General features: G+C 46.0%; 1 long non-coding RNA gene across 1 annotated transcript in view; it reads left to right on the forward strand.

Moving 5' to 3' along the window:
• Positions 1-19085, forward strand: part of LOC108542374 (uncharacterized) — a 96813-nt gene that overhangs the window by 299 nt on the left and 77429 nt on the right. Inside the window, exon 2 of the long non-coding RNA XR_001889257.1 lies at positions 4627-4745. This is a non-coding gene — a long non-coding RNA (uncharacterized LOC108542374). The remainder of the gene's footprint in view (positions 1-4626; positions 4746-19085) is intronic.

A 19085-nucleotide genomic window follows, 5' to 3' on the forward strand; every position in this document is an offset into this window, starting at 1 on the left:
TAAAATACAAAATGTTTCAACACATACACAATATAGCTGACCAGGGACATCACAGAGGTAGATGTTCCAATACCAGCTCTTTGAAAAAAACACCTAATCCCCTCTTCTGTCGCTAATGAGGATTTCTTCCTGAAAGGGATTTCAGTTAAAGTCGCTAGAAATACAGGGAGCTCCCTTAAAAGAGGGAGATAATTGACGTGGAAGGTCCACTCACATATGATTTTTTTAAGATAGTTTACCTGGAAGCTCCACTGAAATATGATTTCTTTTTATAAATACTCAAAAATATCACTTTTATTCAGAAAGTTGGGGAGATTCAAGTCATATGGATTCCTACTCGAAATTCTTGACACCTGACTTTCCAGGATCACATTTTCATATGTAGACCAGTTTCCTCTTGGTTTCTTCAGTTAAGTCAAAACTGCACGTCCCTCTTTCCCCATGTATTTTTGCTCATTAGTGTATTTATTGAGCTGTTTTCATTCAAATATGAAATTTTTTATGAGAGATTACCACCCACTGTGTGAAAACATTTTGTACTTGAAATAACCATCCCAGTGAGGGTCAGGAAAATGCTTCAGATCTACTTTACACAGTTAGAGGGCTTTACAAACTGAGAAGATTATCATACCACCATCTCCGTAAGTATTCAAAATAAAAACGATAGTTTTTAAAAGCTGCTTAAGGGCTGGGCACCGTGGCTCATATCTGTAATCCCAGCATTTTAGGAGGCCAAGGCATGAGAATAGCTTCAGGCTAGTAGTTCAAAACCTGCTGTGTGGCCAGGCATGGTGGCTTACACCTCCCAGCATTTTGGGAGGCTGAGGTGGGTGGATCACCTGAGGTCAGGAGTTTGAGACCAGCCTGGCCAACATGGCGAAACCCCGTCTTTACTAAAAACACAAAAATTAGCTGGGAGTGGTTGCATGTGCCTGTAATCCCAGCTACTGGGGAGGCTGAGGCAGGAGAATCACTTGAACCCCTAGAGGTGGAGGTTGCAGTGAGCCAAGATCGCGCCATTGCACTCCAGCCTGGGTGACAGAGGGAGACTCCATCTCAAAAATCAACCAACCAACCAACCAACCAACCAACCAACCAGCTCTGGCAACAAAGCAAGACCTCATCTCTACCAAAAAAGACTAAAAAATTTAAAAATAAGTAAATAAAAATTAGCTGGACATGGTGGCATGCACCTGTTTTCCCAGCTACTCTGAAAGCTGAGACAGGAGGATCACATGAACCCAGGGGTTTGAAGCTGCAGTGAGCTGTGATCATACCACTTTACTCCAGCCTGGCTGACAGAGTGAGATGCTCTCTACAAAAAAAAAAAAATTATTAAAACTGCTTTTAAAAAGTGTAGTGCAATAAAATACTGATTTTCCTGCGATGAGTGCTTTGATCCTTTTTAAAAATATATCAAATTTCACACACACACAAAACATTGGTTCCTCTATTTTATTGGTGCCGTATGTTCATGTCTATCTGTTGGATAATCTCAAACTACTTATCTCAGAATTATAGGAGGAATCACTTTTGGTCATCTACTTATATAAAATTCTGAGGGCTGGATGTTATTCAGGTTGTTTCTAGGGCCCAGTGTACCTTTCTGTGCTTACACTCTGGGTCATATTTTTATTCCTGGTATATGAAGACAATAGCTAGTACTTCTTCAATCTGAGGTTATACTGGAATGTAAATTTTATGAGCCTGCGATTTGTCTATCTGGTTCTCTGCTGTGTCATTAGCTCATAGGACAGAGTCTGGCTTGTGGCAGACGATAAATACCAGGAAATTAGAAACAAGCCAGTAGCTTAAATGAGGTTTTCAATTTACAACTAAGCAGGGCCTAAAATTCAATCAAGACAACAATGAATGTGTTTTCTGAAGGCAATTGGTTTGACTGGTAACTCCAAAAGGACAGTTCAGAGAGTCTGAAACAGAAAAGTGTCTCTGCACTTGCTGGAGTAGAGGCAGCCTGACCATCAGGACAGCAGAGAAAGTGGAAATCGAGGCGACAGACTTTCAGAAGTCAGTGATATCAACAATTAATATAATCCGGCTGCTTCCTCTTGCTTTGAGTCTCTTTTTGTTATTCATTTTGTATATGGGCAGCTTGTGGCTTGAAATAACTTTCAGTCCTTTTGTTGCTCGCAGTTCTCTGCTCCTTGCAGTGGCTGCTGGGTGGCTCAATGGGAGTGGAACCTTTAACATGGCCCCACTCACAGGTGTGGGTCCTGGGTAATGGCTCTGCTGGGGGTGCTTTGGTTCATTTCCCATTGCCTCTTCATCCATGTAGATGGTCTACATTCAGCAGTCAGACTGAGCTTCTTTGAATGGTGGTCAGCCTCCAGGAGGAGGAAGTGAAATTGCGGTGCTTCTGAAGAATTAGGCCCAGAAGTCGATGCAAGACACACACAGCAGCCACCTAGATTCAAAGGGAGGAAAATTCTATTCTACCTCTTGAGGGGAGAAGTATCAAAGTCAAATTGCGAAAGGGCCCTTGAAATGGAAAAGTCCAGGCTTTCCTGGAGCCCTCCGATTATTCTAGGGGGTTCTATGAAGAGATGGCTGCCAGGCAGAATCATCTGGCCAATGAATGCGGGGAGCAGTACATTTTCCTATGCCTGTAGTTACAAAGGTATAATTCATAACTTGACTTTCTGCCGTACCTGCTTGTAAGTGTGGTTGCCATAAGCTAGTCCACTCATCTATGGCCATCTCTTGGGTGTATTCATAAATCAGACTTTTGTGCCTACAAAGCTGGGGCAGTTACTGGGATCCTCAAGATCTGGTGATCTGACCAAGGGACACATACTTTGGGACTCAGTCTGAAATACCCTCTGGCCTTCTCCACACAGACGTTCATTCATTGACTCATTCAATACACTCATACACACACGCGAGTTTCTAGACGCTGTTCTAGGGTTCTAGATACTGTACTAAGACCTTGGTGTACAGAAAGACCACCAGGGTCTTGCTCTCAGAAAGCTCAGGAAGTTGGTGTCTTGGGCACTAGGATGGGGCCCCAGGGCACACAAGAGAATGTTATAACAGAATCAGGACAGGGATGCTTTTGTCTTCATTGGGTCTGAGGTGTTTCCGGTTTAGAGTCCTAGAAACCCAACAGCTCCAAACTTGATGGCCACAATGCATCAGAGGGAGAATTGGTTTTTGAAACAAAAGTTACTTTGGGCTGGGTACAATGGCTCACACCTGTAATCCCAGCACTTTGGGAGGCCCAGGCGGGTGGATCACTTGAGGTCAGGAGTTTGAGACCAGCCTGGCCAACACGACGAAACCCCATCTCTGCTAAAAATACAAAAACTAGCCAGGCGTGGTGGGGGGCGCCTGTAACCCCAGCTGCTCGGGAGGCTGAGGCAGGAGAATCACTTGAACCCGGGAGGTGGAGGTTGCAGTGAGCCAAGATCATGCCACTGCACTTCAGCCTGGGCAATAGAGCGAGACTCAGTCTCAAAAAAAAAGTCTGCAGTCATGTACAGCAATGTCCTAGACCTTCACATTCACTCACCACTCACTGATGCACACCAGGCAACTTACAATCCTGCAAGTTCCACTCACGGTAAGTGCCTTATTCAGGTGCTAATCTTTTTTTTTTTTTGAGACAGAGTTTCACTCTTGTTGCCCAGGCTGGAGTGCAGTGGTCCAATCTCGGCTCACCACAACCTCTGCCTCCTGGGTTCAAGCAATTCTCCTGCCTCAGCCTCCCGAGTAGCTGGGATTACAGTCATGCACCACCACACCTGGCTGATTTTTTTTGTATTTTTAGTAGAGATGGGGTTTCTCTGTGTTGGTCAGGCTAGCCTCGAACTCCCATCATCGGGAGATCCACCCATCTCAGCCTCCCAAAGTGCTGGGATTACAGGCGTGAGCCACCACGCCCGGCTTAGGTGCTAATTTTTTATACCACATTTTCACTGTATCTTTTCCATGTTTAGATAGATTTAGATACAGAAATACTTACCATTGTATTACAATTGCCTGCGGTATTTAGTACAGTCACATGCAGCACTGGTTTGTAGCCTAGGCGCAATAGGTTGTACCATACAGCACAGGTGTGCAGTAGGCTGCACCATGTAGGTTTGCATTTGTGCCCTCTGTGATGTTTGCACAATGACAAAATTTCCTAACAAGGCATTTCCCAGAATGTATCCTTGCCATTAAGTGATGCATGACTCTACACCAGAAACCAGAAAGAAAGAAGAAAGGAAAGTAACTCAGCCTGGCTCAGGCTTGGAGAGGCTGCAGCTCTGCCGTAATTAATGCCACCCAAGCTTTGTCACCTTTTGAGCCTCAGGGCCAAGCAGGTGCCCAGGAATTCGTGGAGCTCAGTTAGTGTTTACTGAGGGCATGGAGCATCTGCCCAGCCTGAGTCACCCCAGGCTGCCATCCCCAAATACGACAGACTGAGTGGCTTCCCCAAGACATCAATTTTCTCAGTTCTGGAGGTTGAAAGTCCAAGATCAAGGTGTGGGCAGGGCTGGTCTCTCTCTCCTGAGGCCTCTCTCTTTGCAAATGGCCTTCTTCTTGCGGTATCTTAATGTGGTCTTTCCTTTGTGCTCACATGCCCTGGTGTGTCTCATGTGTCCTAATCTCCTCTTCTTATAGGGACACCTGTGAGCTTGGATTAGGATCTACCCTAACAGCCTCATTTAATTAATCACCTCCTTAAAGGCCCTATCTCCAAATGTCGCATCGTGAGGTACCGGGGGTTACAGCTTCAACAGGTGAGTTTTGACCAACCTGGCCAACATGGTGAAACCCCGTCTCTACTAAAAATACAAAAATTAATCAGGCATGGTGGCGGGCACCTGTAATCCCAGCTACTGGGGAGGCTGAGGCAGGAGAATTGCTTGAACTCGGGAGGCGGAGGTTGCAGTGAGCCGGGATCATGCCACTGCACTCTCCAGTCTGGGCGACAGAGCAAGAATCCGTCAAAAAAAAAAAAAAAAAAAAAAAAAAAAAAAAAAAAGAAGGAATGGTGTCAGAGAAGGCTTCTCACAGAACATATGGCACGATTAGGATTTAGAAAAAATTGAGAGATTTCCAGGATGGCAAGATGAGGAAGGCTATTCTATCCAGAGCTGGCAGCATGGAGACAGGAAAGGTAGGAGTGTGCCAAGAAGCGATAGGATACACAGCAGTTCACTGAGGGTTCACGTCATCATAAGCGCACTTTCCACACACGTGTCCAGATCACCTGCTCCTCCCAGTGCTCTTGTGAGGTGTAGCCTATTACTATTCTCATTGCACAGATGAGAAACTGAGGCTGAAAGGGCTTAACTTGCACAAGATTACAAAACTATGCAGTTAGCATGCACACCCCGGCTGCTTAGTTGCTGAGTTCACATTCCTCCCAAGCCACTATTTCGCCTCAAACAGTTGCTATTACTGTAGGATACATTCAGGATGAAGTAGGATGAAGGAGGGTTGGCGAGGAGGCTGGCAATCGGCGAAAATCACAACATGAAGGACGTTGGAGGTTTCCTTTTATCCTTTCATCCTTTCATCCTGCAGTCCTGCAGTCCTGCCTCCAGTTCTCCCGGGTCAGAGGACCGGGCGCAGAGGACTGGGCGCAGAATCGGGTCCTGGAGGAGTGCAATGCGCGCCCGTGGTCACTAGAGGGCGCAGAAGCGCCGGTCCTGGGGAAGGCTGAGCCAGGAGGCGGGATCTCAGATCCCTGCGAGTTTGATTTATTCTCAGGGATCTGAGAATTCTAGAATTCTTCAGTTTAGCACTTTCCACTGAAGGTCTTGTAAAATCATGCACACAATCACTGCAGGGCTGAGGGAGACCCTTACATAACTAGGAATGCCCCTCGAGTCAGTGTCCACGTTTGCATTCCTGTTTATGGCGCTAATGGTGCCACATGATCCCCAAAGGACCAGAGTTTACTGTTTAATTCTTCACTCAAACTGGAGCTCAGAGATGCGTTCTCAGGGGCCTCAACGTGTGTGTGTGTGCCTGTGTGTATGTGTTGTGTGTGTATGTGTGTGTGGTGTGTGTATGTGTGTGGGCTGTGTGTGTGTCTGTATGTGTTGTGTGTCTGTGTGTGTGTGTGAATGTAGGTGTGTATGTGTGTGTATGTGTGTATGTGTGGGTTGTGCGTGTATGTGTGTGTGATTGCATGTATGTGTGTATTTATGTGTGTGTATGTGTGTATGTATGTTTCTCTGTGTGTGTGAGCGTGTGTATGTGTGTTTGTAAGTGTGTGTATGTGTGTGTCTTTCATTTAATTGGGTTCTTTATGTTACTCGCATTTGGGAAATGCCAGTGCAGGATCCCAAGCTCCCTGGAGGTATCCCTGGAGGTGAGCCCAGGTGTGTCAAGGTGTCCCGTGCAGAGACAGTAACAACCCGGGGTGTCAGGAGCTGTCCAGGGAGGAGGGTGAGGGTGGTGCGGCTGGTTTCTGTGGAGACAATGTGGTGCAGTCAGGGGTTCATGGACTTTGGGGTGCTGAACCTGACCCAGAGCAGCCAGGTAACCTTGGGCAAATGTCTTAGCCACTCTGCACCTTGCCCTCCAGGATTGCCATGAGGATGAAAGGAGGTAGTAGAGGTAAGGAATAGGCATCTCTCCATCCTTCTCCTTTCCCCCATCCTCTCCCTCTCTTTCCAGCCCCCTCTCTCCCTCCACCTCATTCCCTCCCTCTCTCCTCTCTCCGTCTTCCTTCCTTCCTCCGCCTCTCTTCTTTCTCCCTCATTCTTCCTCTTTCTTCTCTCTTCCCCTCCCTTTCTCTCCTTCTTGTTCTTTCTTTCCTTCTCTCTCTCCCTCCCTTGCTCCCTCTCTTCCTTCTCTCCTTCCCGTTCTCTTCCTCCCTTCCTTTTTTCCTTTCTCTTTCTCTCCCTCTCCTTTCTTTTTTCCTTACTCTCCCTCCCCTTTTCTGTCTCCCTATCCCTTTCTCCCATTTTCTCCTTCTCTTTCTTTCCCTCCCTCCCTCCCTCCCTCCCTCCCTTCCTTCCTTCCTTCCTTCCTTTCTTCCTTCCTTTTCTTTCTTCCTTCCTTCCTTCCTTTCTTTTTTTTTGACAGGGTCTCGCTCTGTTGCCCAGGTTGGAGTGCAGTGGCGAGATCTCAACTCACTACAACCTCCTCCTCCCAAGTTCAAGCCATCCTCCCACCTCAGCCTCCCAAGTAGCTGGGACTACAGTCTTGTGCCACCACGCCCAGCTAATTTTTGTATTTTTAGTAGAGATGAGATTTCTCCATGTTGGCCAGGCTGGTTTCAAACTCCTTGGCTCAAGTGATCTGCCAACCTCGGCCTCCCAAAATGCTGGGATTAGGATGTGATCCACCATGCCCGGCCCTTTTCTCTCTTTCCCCCACTTTCTCTTTCCCTTGCTCCCTCGCGTCCCTTTTTTCTTTCTCCCTCTCCTCTTTCTCCCTCTTTTCTTCTCTCTCTCTCTCTCCCCCTCCCTCTCTCAATCTCTCTCAGTTTCCCCAGGTTCAGAATGCTTTCCCATTTCTTTTTCTGGCAGTTAATACACCAAGTTGTCATCATTTACTTGTTATATGTCTTTCTAGACTGTGGCTTCAATAGGGGCAAAGGACAAGGAGTTCGTATCTCATTCTAAGGGAACAGGAAGCCTCCAGAGGGTATATGAGCAGACAATGGAATGATTAGGTTTTCATCTTCAGAGGCTGGCTCTTGCTGCTGTGTGGAGAGGAGGCAGGGAGGACACAGGGGCACAGTGGGCCTGTAGGGGCCGGCTTGTAACCTGGACGGAGGTAGGAATGGCAGAGATGAAGAGAAGTGCGCAGATCAGGACCTGGTTTCACACGGAACCCTCAGAGCCTGCTGATGGACGACGGATATAGTCAGGGGAAAACAATAGTCAGGAATCAAGGAGAGCTCCAAGGTTTTGACCTGGCCAAGTGGGCTGATGAAGTTGCCTTTTGTGGGGAGAGGAAAAGACAGATGAGGAGCAGATTTTGGGTAAAAAGCAAGCGTTCTGTCTTCCACGTGTCATATTTGGATTGCCAATTGTACGTAGACCCAGCACATGCTCTGTTCTACCCCTGACTCTGGAGTTCTAGGAGAATTGAGGATTCGGGACATAAAACTGTGGTTCACTGACATTCGGATGTTGTATAAAGCCATGGAGCTAGCTGAGACCCCCTAGGGAGAGTCATCTCATATAGTGAAGAAGACATGTCCCAGGCCCAGCCTGGAGACTGTGACATTCCCAATATTGAAACTTAAGCAGAGGAGTTGGAGCCAGGAAAAGGAGGCCAAGGAGGAGCTGCCAGTGAGTCACTGGAAAACCAGTAGCACGTGGAGTCTCAACAAGAAGAAATGAAAGCATTTAAGCAGAGTGAAAATTTTGGCAAGTGCTGCTGAGACGTCAGATTTCATATGAACACAGGTGGGCAAATCACCCCCACTCTGCATGCTTAGCTACCGGTCATGGCACCCTTCCTTCCCCACGCCCCTCCCCACTTCACCCAGCACCTCAGCATCCTTCTCAACATAGTGTTATTTTTTCTTATTTTATTTTTCTTGAGATGGAGTCTCGCTCTGTTGCCCAGACTGGAGTCCGGTGGCGTGATCTTGGCTCACTGCCCCCTCCATCTTCCAGGTTCAAGCCATTCTCCTGCCTCAGCCTCCCAAGCAGCTGGGACAGCAGGCAGCCCCCACTATGCCTGACTAATTTTTGTAGTTTTAGTAGAGATAGGGTTTCGCCATGTTGGCCAGGCTGGTCTTGAATTCCTGACCTCAGGTGATCTGCCCGCCTTGGGCTCCCAATGTGTTGGGATTACAGACGTGATCCACTGCACCCAGCCCATTTATTTATTTCTAATTTTTGCCATAGACGGAACAAATCAACACAGTGTTTCTGGAAACCACTACTCATGGACTGAAGATGGCATGTAAATGAAATCTATTTGCCATTCTTTGTGTAATCTCATCTCCCAGCTATCTAGATGAAGACATTGCATCCTAAAGAGATAGTTACCTTGGCAATACTTCACCACTACACATCCAGTATTCACCTTTCAGTCTAGCAGTGTAGTGATAGGGCCATGAGGAAAGACGTATTTGTGTGGATTCTATGACATTTTTGTGGAATCCTTCTGCTGTTAGTCAGGGTTCTCCAGAGAAACAGATAGGATGTGAAGATGAAACGATAGATACATAGACTAAATAGATGATAGATTTAGGTATCATCTACCAGATAGAGGTAAATAGATGATAGATTTAAATATACCTAGAACCATAGATGATAGATAAATATAAATATAAATATAAATCTTTTATTATTTATTTGTTTGTTTGTTTGTTATTTTTTGAGACGGAGCCTTGCTTTGTTGCCCAGGCTGGAGTGCAGCGGCGCGATCTTGGCTCACTGCAACCTCCGCCTCCAGCTATTCTCCTGCCTCAGCCTCCCAAGTAGCTGGGATTACAGGCATGTACCACCACGCCCGGCTAATTTTTGTATTTTTAGGGGTTTCACCATGTTGGCCAGGCTGGTCTCAAACTCCTGATCTCAGGTGATCCACCCGCTTCAGCTTCTCAAAGTGCTGGGATTACAGGCGTGAGCCACCGTGCCCAGCCAGATACATAGAAATCTTTTAATAAATATTTTAAGGAATTGGTTACAGTGATTGTAGAGATAGACAAGTTCAAAATCTGCAGGGTAGGCCGGCAGGCTGGAGACTCAGTGAAGAGTTGCTATTCAAGGCTGAGGACAGCCTGCTGTCAACATTCCTTTTTCCTTTGGGAAGGTCAGTCTTTTCTTGAAAGCCTTCAGCTGATTGGATGAGGCCCACCCACACTGCAGTGAGTCCTCAGCTTTACCCAATGTCCACTGATTTAAATGTTAATGTCACCTAACAGATCTCTCACAGAAACATCTAGAGTAATGTTTAACCAAATACCTGGCTACCACGACCTAGCCAAGTTGACAGAATGAACCATCACACTATTGGTTGACATTGGTTACTTCTAAGAAACTGAGTTAAAAGTGGTCTCGTTTGATGTCGCAAGGAGGGGTAGGGGTAGAAAGAGCAATCCTGGTGGATGCTGGCTGTCCCTGGCTGAGGAAGCGTACCTCCACCTGCCGTGGTGAACTTGGCTTTGGTGATTTTAAAAGCACCGGAAAACTGAGTGCCCTCATGAAAGCAGTAACAGTTACAAATTACTGAGCACTTACTGTGTACTCGGCATCCTGCTAGGTGCTTTTCATGGCTTATCTTGTTTGGAATTACTGTGGTCCCATCTGGCAGACACAGTGCACAGCTTTGCCCTGCCTGGGGTCAGCTACCTCCTCAGGCCTCTAACCCAGGAAGTTGGCTGGACACCAGGCCCATGTCTCTGGGACCCACCGATCTCTCCCAGCCCTGCTCCACAAGTTGGGAGATGTTTTTCAAGAGAGATAATGAGCAGGAGTTTCTCTTCTCCTTCCTTAGCTTTCACTCAAACTTTTTGTCCTCTTCATTTCCTCAGGGGCTTAGGCTTTTGAAACCAAATCCTGGAAGACTTCTTTGTTCTCAGCTCTCTCTTCTGCCTAGTCCCTCCCGAGAGTGGGCCTAGCTCTTTGGTGAGGGAAGGGCACAGGAGGACTTTTCTGGGAAGAAAAAAATTGGTTAATATTAAGACATTACCCCACCTCGTTGGTGACAATCGATCATTTCAGCATATCTCCTTTCCTGGCCATATATTTTACTTTCTTTTCCCTTCTGTCCCTGCTTCCCTGCACCTCCATAATGTCATAAAGGAAGGGAGATGAGCTCAAAGCTTTGAATATACCTGACCATTACTGACTCAAGACAATGCTACAGGCTCCTGCTTTATAAGAGAAAAAGAATTCATGGAAGCTTTTCTGGAATGCGGCTTTATGTTCATATTCTACCCACCCCTCTCTCTCTCCTCATAACTAAAGGGAGCTGGTAGCAACCACCCTGCTTTGCAGCTCAGCTGGTAGAATGCCTGGAGAGCAGCCAGTGGCCTGGGTTCAATCTCCTGATAAGTCATCAATTTCTTTCTCACCCAAAACATCTGGTTTGGGATCCTGAGTTATGAGCTAATATTAAATATAAAAGTTTATAGCATCACATATATAATGCTGTTGATTAGAAACATCAAGAAAAGTAATTGACTGGAAGGGACTTGGTGTGACCAGCTGCCTGAACATCTGGATGGGATCCAAGGGGCCTGAATTGAATTCCCAATTCATCCATTCGTTCTTGGCCAGCAGTATCTGGTTTGGAATCTTTAGAGATTTGACTCTCCTCCTTGGCTATGGCTTTTTCTCAATGCTTTATATATAAGCATGTGAATGTGTGTTTCAGTTAACTGAAAAAAGCTAAAATAAAATCATTGTGGTTTTTATCTTCTCTTGCATCTGTTCATTAGACATTTATGGTTTTTATGATTTCCCGAGCCTCATCATGTTACCAGCAGTGAACACTAGGGGGCAGTGTACACTCATGTTTTTCCTCCACGGGCTAAGATTTCTGAAAAGTGTCCCAATCCACCTCTCCATCTGGTTTGCAGTTGAGTTGCCCAGGAGCGGGAAGGGTTCCTACCAGCATGGGCCTTTGTTCTCAGAAAGCTTCTCTGAGATACATTACTTAGATACATCCGTAAAATCCCTCAGTCAACTGTACCCCGGTGACCTATAGCCTGAAGTTAATCAAGCCTTTTCATGACAGCCTATGTTCTGTTTGCTGAATAGCTGCCTCTCCTTCCTTTCTCTTTTCTGTTGGGTTTGGTTCCTGCCAGAACAACAGGGATTTGCCCATCTCCCCTGACACATTCTGGTCCAAGGTTTAAGCAGGGCAGTCATTTCCTTACTGGAATCCCTTCCCAAACAGCTTCCTCCCAAGCTATCAGGCAGAAAGTATTTTGCATCTCCTGTGCCAACTCAGGCCGAGGTAGCTGCTTGGAGTATTGTTTTGAGAAGGTCTCAGGGTCCAGGCTCAAGAGCAAGAATGCTATGCTCGATTGGTAATGTCTTCCTCCCTTCCCTTCCCTTCCCTCTTTCCTTCCTTCTGTTCCTCCCCCGCTCCTTTCCTCCCTTCTCCCCTCCACTCCTTCCTCCTTCCTTTCTTGCTTGTTGAATTCCTTTGAAGAGCCAGGTTACTGGGCTAAACATTTCAATAGTGGACAAGATCGTCTTGGTTTCTGCCCTCACAGAATTTACAAACCAATAAGAGAGACAGTGAAAAAACTGGGCACGTGGTAAACGCTATGCTAGGGAAGCAATCGTGTGCTGTGGGGCACGTGGAAGAGGTACCTCACCCAGTCTTGGGCGTGAAAGATGAAACAAGGATGCATACCATAAAACCAAGGAGGGAAGGGGCAAAGAGACAAGAGTCAAGGGGGAAATGTTAGAGCAGAAAAATGCAGGCAGCTCTCGCTTTTCACTTTGCTGCTCTGAGTCAATCTTTGACTACAAACCACCCATATCCCTCACCTGCGGATGTCTTAGGTGGCTTTGGCCTATTAGAGTGGCAAAGTTTACTGCCTGCAGGGGCCAGGAAGGTAATATGGGTGATCCAGAGGATCAGAGCAAGCCAAGTCTCCATGCTCCATGGGCGGGGGGGGGAGGGGGGGCGGTGCTCCGTCTTGGGCCAGGCAGTGGTGGCTCTGTAAAATGCAGGCTCAGACGGTATCAGATATCGGGACTGTTTTGTAATGGAGGCTGAAAACTAGATTTTATGTGAAATTTTCTGAAAATATTTACTAACACTTTATGGGCCAAAAAGCTTAGGCATGAAGGCAAGTTTGGGCCCTTTAATGGCGCCTTTGCGTCAGTGTCCGCTACCTAGTGGTGGATGTGAGTTGCTTCACTCTGTTTTTCTGTAACAGCAGCCGGAACCAACTTCCTTCCTTGCTCCCTTCTTAAATTTGGCTTTTGATTTAAAAAAAAAAAAAAAAGAAAATTGTTATGAAACGTTTAGAGTGCCACCCTGATGGCGGTTTTGAGCCTTTCTCTTCCGGAAATCAGTGAAATTGAAGTTGGGGGCGGATGGGGGTGATGTTGAGACGGTTGTTCAGGACTTGGTTGGGGGGGTGATGACAGTGACAGGCTTGAACACCTGCTTTGCTGGTGTGAACTTGCAGGCTGATTCCAACCGATTGAATGAAATATGATTAACATCTTGACCTGTCTGGAGTCCAGATCCAGAGACTTCGAGTGCTCCTTGCAACTTTAAGGATATATGATTCCATCGTGAGAGTGGGCCTTCTCAGCCAGGGTCTCCAGAGCCTTAGGGCTTTTTTTCTGAATGGGCTTCATGGTGGTCTTTGAGCCCCCTCGAAATTGTGTGCAAAAGTGTTTGCTTGTGCATTTTTCTTGGAGAGAGCTGCTAGCCTGAGTCAGATTCTCAAAGGGCCTATAACTCAGGAAGGGGAAAGGCAAGGCTGAAAAATGGGTTTCTCAAACTGAATGAGTACCCCAATGCTTGTTAAAATGCAGACTGTGGCCGGGTGCGGTGGCTCATGCCTGTAATCCCAGCACTTTGGGAGGCCAGCATGGGTGGATCACGACGTCAGGAGTTCAAGACCAGCCTGGCCAACATGGTGAAACTTTGTCTCGACTAAAAATACAAAAATTAGCTGGGCACGGTAGTGGGTGCCTGTGATCCCAGCTACTCGGGAGGCTGAGACAGGAGAATCACTTGAACCTGGGAGGCGGAGGTTGCAGTGAGCTGAGATCACGCCACTGCACTCCAGTCTGGGTGACAGAGGGAGACTCCATTAAAAAAAAAATGCAGATTACTGGGTCCCACCCCCAACATTGCTGATTCAATAGGAGTGGGGTGGGACCCCAGAAATTGCCTTTCTAGCAAGTTCCCAGGTGATCAGACCACAGGGTGCAGACTCCTGATGGAAAGCAACAGCACTTAGAGAACAGGTCTCATGTGTTCTGCCCTGATGCTGGAACTCATAGTTGGGAGTCTCGCTTTCAAGTACAAAGCAAAAAAAAAAAAAAAAAGAAAAAAAGAAAAAAAAAGCACTGTGTTTTATTTCTTGATGCCGCCTAACTCCTGATCCCATCCTTTGCTTTGTCAAAAAACACTTTAAAGATTCTGGGCAACAACTCTTCCTTTTGGATCTTTGACTTAATGACTTGCTGCTTAGAAGCCAAAGACAGTGAGCTGGCTTCTGGAGAATGGGAGGCTGAGGAGTGTGATGGCGCCGTAACAAGGATAGGCAGTATCTAAGGGCACTATAATCATATACACATTAAGAATATATTATATATCCTTAAAGTTGCAAGGAGCACTCAAGGTCTTTGGATCTGGACTCCAGAAAGTTCAAAGTGTTAATTGTATTTCATTCAGTAGATTGGAATCAGCCTGCAAGCAGCAGAGATGTGTACTGCCTGTCTCCTTCCACACCACTGCCACTGCATTAGAATTTGCTCAGAGGCGTATCTTGGTGGTGGTGGCATGAATCGGTTCTGAGGGACATATCCCATGTCCCCTTAGTACCCTTGCATGATGCACCTAAAGTTTGTCAAAGGAATAACTAAGACCCCTTTCAACTCTAGGAATTTCTGAAATCTGTGAAAAAGACACATCAGAATCTTTAAATCCTATTTCCAGGTAATCTTTGTCCACCTGCCATGTCTGCTTTCCTGGGGAAAGCTCATAGCCTTCCGCTGAGAAAATCACCTTGACGTAGAGAAAATCATCATCCAAAAAGAATTCAGCCCTCATTGCATGTTAGATGCCTTCCTTGCCAAGGGCACTAAATGTGCCAACAGATGTCAATGTGCTCTGGGAGGTCTCATTTGCATAGTGTGAGGCTCCAAGAATAATGGGGATCCAGGCCTCCCATCCTTCTCTCCATGGAAACTGGGAAGGTTCCAAGCTTCTAGCACAGCACTCCAGGTGGCCAGAGCTTTGTGGGAACCTGAGTAGAGTATTTGGCCTGCAGAGTCTGGGCCTGTGGAAGTCCTCCATCACTTGACTTCCTATCTCTACCTTCTCTGTTTCGAACTGTCCCTGTCTGTCTGTCTGCAAAATTAAAAGGTGGATGTTTACCTCTCGAGATTGTTGTTTGAGGAAGTGGAATAGCACGCATGAAAGGGCTTTGGGATCTCTGTGAAGTGGGCTCTGCAAAGTAGGAGAGGGTGGGTTGAATTTTCCAGATGGCAGAAATAATAGTCCTCCAAGAGGTTAGGACTCTCCAGTACTTTAGTGGTGGCCAGATGTACCTAATGATGTGTCTGGTGGGATCCCTTTGCAGCCAGGAGCTGAGTCAGTGGGTAAAGGGTAAAGTACTCAGGGATGGGATAAGCAAGCTGCCTCCCTAACTTAGGGAAAATGGAATTTTACGAGGGGAAGTCACTTTTATCTTTGTAACTGTTCTGTCCTCCACTAGGTGCTGTATGCTGAGAGTGCTTGGGAGTGGGGAGTGTATTAGTCCGTTTTCACCCTGCTGATAAAGACAGACATACCTGAGACTGGGAAGAAAAAAGAGATTTAATTGGAATTACAGTTCCATATGACTGGGGAGGCCTCAGAATCATGGTGGGAGGCAAAAGGCACGTCTTACATGGTGGTGGCAGGAGAAAATGAGGAGATGTAAAGGCGGAAACCCCTGATAAAATAATCAGATCTCGTGAGACTTATCCACTACCACAATAACAGCATGGGGGAATCCGTCCCTGTGCTTCAAATGATCTCCCACTGGGTTGCTCCCACAGCAGTTAGGAATTATGGAAGTACAAATCAAGATGAGATTTAGGTGGGCACACAGCCAAAACGCATCAGGGAGATAGGGAAGGGCTGCTTTGATCCCTGTTCTTTTTGGAAATAGAAAGGGGAATGTCTCAGCATTTTGGGAGAGAACATGTGGACCAGGAAGATTCTGGTTTCACAGAATAGCGGGGAGGATGCCACTGCAGGACATTGCAGGTTCACCTCCCTGTACTTTTCTGGGTGTCCCAGCATTAGATGAAGGAGAGAGGCAGAGTCATGTGGGGAAAGAGCCCTGGATGGGAGTCAAATCCTTCAGCTCTTGTCTCTGTTAGGGCAGAACCTAGGTATGATTTGGGACAAGTCTGTTCATCTCTCTGAGACCCTGTTTCTGAAACAGGCCCAATTTCCTTATAGAACTAATATTTATGACTTTTTTTTGAATAAACAGAGAAATTGACCCTCCTGTTGTTGAAATGTGAAATTTCCATTTGTCTCATTTTAGTTCCTCCTCAAGAAACCAACCATCAAGCAAGGGACTAAAACTCATCAAATCACTGCATCCAGATAATGAGATGCCAGGCCCCTCATCCATTCTGATTGCTTCATTATTCCTCCCTAGTTCCTGTTTTCCCATCTTCCCTGCCATTTTAGTTTCCCTCCGATTTTAGTTTGTTGGAGAGACAGATTTGAGGCTGATCTCTCATTCTCCTTGGCTGTTGCAGGTGATTAAAGTCTTCTCCAGTTGGCAATACTTGTTGTCTCAGTAATTGGCTTTCTGTGCAGTGAGCAGTGGGACCTAGACAGAAACCCTGGCATTTTGGTAACATTTGCAGATCCATAAAGTGAGGGCATTGGATCTGATTCCTTAATAAAAATGGAAATCTAGCATTCTTGCTTTTCTCTTTAATAGGGAGGATTAGAGAATTTAGAAATTGAAAATAGTTTGTTTGTTTTTTTTTTTTTAAACACTTGCTTTCAAGTTTATTGAGGTATCATTCCCATACATGAATGCATCCACTTTAAGTGCAGTGGATGAGTTCTGTCAGGGGCATATGCCTGAGTAAGCACTACCACTGTCAGGAGATAGAAGGTTTCCTCCCCCGGGATGATTCTCTGTGTCCCTTCCCAGGCAGTCCTGTCATCCCCTCCTGGTCCCAGGTGACCTCTGCCACTTCTGACTTAAACCTAACTTTTCTGCATGCTCACTGTGTTAGTGCCCCATTGCTGCCAGGGAAAACTGCCACACAGTTAGCTCAACACAAACATATTCACTTACAGTTCTGGATGTCAAAAGACTAAAGTGGATTGGCAGGGCTACCTTCCTTCCAAAAACTTTAAGAGAGAATCTGTGTCCTTGACTTTTCCACCTTGTAGATGCTGCCAGCATTCCCTGGCTCATGGCCCTGCATCCCTTCAGTTTGCTTCCATCACCTCTCCCTCTCTGACTCTGAACTCTCCTGCCTCCCTTTTCTAAGGACCCCTGTGGTTAGAGTGGGCCCTCTTGGATAATCCAGGATTATCTCCTCATAGCAAGATTCTTAAGTCAACCACATCTGCGGAATTCCTTTTGCCATGTATTCATAGGTTCTGGGGATTAGGATGTGGACACCTGTAGAAGAAAGGGAAGGGGTTGTCGAGCCCACCACAATTACACAGCCCAGGAAAAACATCCAAGCTGACAGCCAACCTTTCCAGATCAGACTTCCCATCAGGGGGCCACATTTATCTTCTCAGCCACATCTGCTTTTCTGCTTCAACCTCACAACACAAGGAGGCTTTCTTCCTATTCAAATAAAAATAGGACCAGCTAGTATTAATTCTTCATCTCATATGTGCTAGACACTTTTCTAAGCACGTTATATACCCTTAACTCACTTAATCCTCACAGCAATTATATTAAGTAAATGTCATTTTTATTTCTGTTTTGTCACTGAGAAAATTGAAACACCAGAAGCCTAAGGAGCTTTCCCAGGTCATGTAGCAAATATGTTGGAGCAGGGATTCAGCTGAAGGAGGCTAATGCTGGCCTTCCTCCTGCGAGTCACTGCACATATCCTCCTGCGAGTCACTGCACATATCAGACTGGCTCTCTCCGTGTTTCCTTAGCTGTACACTTGGGACCAGACAGTTTCCTCATTGCTTGTGAAAAGAATCAGAACAGACCCAAATGTACCACTTAGGCCTATTGATCATCTTGAGTCAAAGGCAGTTGAGAAACAGCAGGTGCTGACCTTCTTACCTAAAAACAGGACATAAATTTCCCATGAAGAATGCCCTTAATGTACTAAGAAGAGGAGAACATTCTCATCACTGGAGATGAAGAGCTGATGGCAAGATGAATCTGTACAAAGAAATACACTAAAATAACCCTTGCTTTTATCAGTTACCCCCATATATTTCCTAGTCACTTTCCCAGTTTACTGCCCCTAGCCCAAACCCTTTTTCCTTTGTCTTGACAGTTCTCCACGGTTTATTGTTAAAATGGTATATAAGCTCTCATGCCTAATGATTTCTTTGGATCCTCATTTTTTTTTTTTTTTTTTTTTTTTGTATATGAAGGTCTCTATGTACACATAAAGATATTAATATTAGGCAGGGTGTAGTGACTTACACCTGTAATTACAGCACTTTGGAAGGCCAAGGTGGGCAGATCACCTGAGGTCAGGATTTTGAGACCAGCCTGGCCAACATGGCAAAACCCCATCTCTACTAAAAGTGCAAAAAAAATTAACCAGGCATGGTGGCGTATATCTGTAGTTCCAGCTACTTGAGGGGTTGAGGGAGAAGAATTGCTTGAACCCAGGAGGTGGAAGTTGCAGTGAGCCGAGATCACGCCACTGCACTCCATCCTGAGCAACAGGGCAAGAGTCTGTCTCAGAAAAACACACACAAATTATTAATATCAAATAAAATGTGTATGCTTTTCCCCTGATAATCTGTGTTTTATCAACTTAATTCTCAGGCCCAACCACAGAACCTAAAAGGGTAGAAGAAAAGTTTTTCCTTCCCTAGAGTTCTCACGTACTTTATTTCCTCTCTATTTCCTCTCTGTCTCTACCTTGATTATTTTTATTATTTTTGTTTTGTTTTGTTTGGTTTGAGGTGGAGTTTTGCTCTGTTGCCCAGGCTGGAGTGCAGTAGAATGATCTCGGCTCACTGCGACCTCTACCTCCCAGGTTCAAGCGATACTCCTGCTTCAGCCTCCGAGTAGCTGGGATTGCAGGCATGCACCACCACACCCAGCCAGTTTTTGTAGTTTTAGTAGAGACAGGGTTTTGCTATGTTGGCCAGGCTGGTCTCTAACTCCTGACCTCAGGTGATCCACCTGCCTTGGCCTCCCGAAGTGCTAGGATTATAAGTATGAACCACCGTGCCCAGCCTACTCTGACTATTTTTAAAAGCCACATTCAGGC

This window comes from Rhinopithecus bieti, unplaced genomic scaffold (assembly GCF_001698545.2).
Source record: "Rhinopithecus bieti isolate Rb0 unplaced genomic scaffold, ASM169854v2 scaffold_20098, whole genome shotgun sequence".
NCBI lineage: Eukaryota > Metazoa > Chordata > Mammalia > Primates > Cercopithecidae > Rhinopithecus > Rhinopithecus bieti.